The sequence below is a fragment of the Musa acuminata genome, chromosome BXJ3-1 (genome assembly GCF_036884655.1).
Source record: "Musa acuminata AAA Group cultivar baxijiao chromosome BXJ3-1, Cavendish_Baxijiao_AAA, whole genome shotgun sequence".
Classification (NCBI taxonomy): Eukaryota; Viridiplantae; Streptophyta; class Magnoliopsida; order Zingiberales; family Musaceae; genus Musa; species Musa acuminata.
The window spans coordinates 40103319-40103724 of NC_088349.1; positions in this window are offsets into that span (position 1 = coordinate 40103319).

The following is a 406-nucleotide window of genomic DNA, read 5'->3' on the forward strand; positions in this document are numbered from 1 at the left end:
GGGGAGAGAAGTTGTTGTGATTGCAACAGAGTGGGCCCTCGGGTTATATAGATGCCACCCAGCCCAAGCGTTACATTCTAAAATCGTTCCGTTATATTTACCCAATCTACGTAGCGGGTAGTTTGACATCACACCGTTATATACAGCTATCATCTACGTAGCGGGTAGTTTGACATTTTTTTTTGTACGAAGCAATGTTTTTAAACTACTAAAATTATTATTAATATAATGAGATTTGATATTCTTTTATTTGTCACTAAAAAAGAAAATTTTTAAATAATATCTATAAACTGGTAATATTTTTATTAATACACTAGGTTTTGAGTCTCAAATTATAATATATCTTATTTTTTAATTTTAAATTTAGTACAATATTCATTCACATAAATTATGCATCTAATTAATC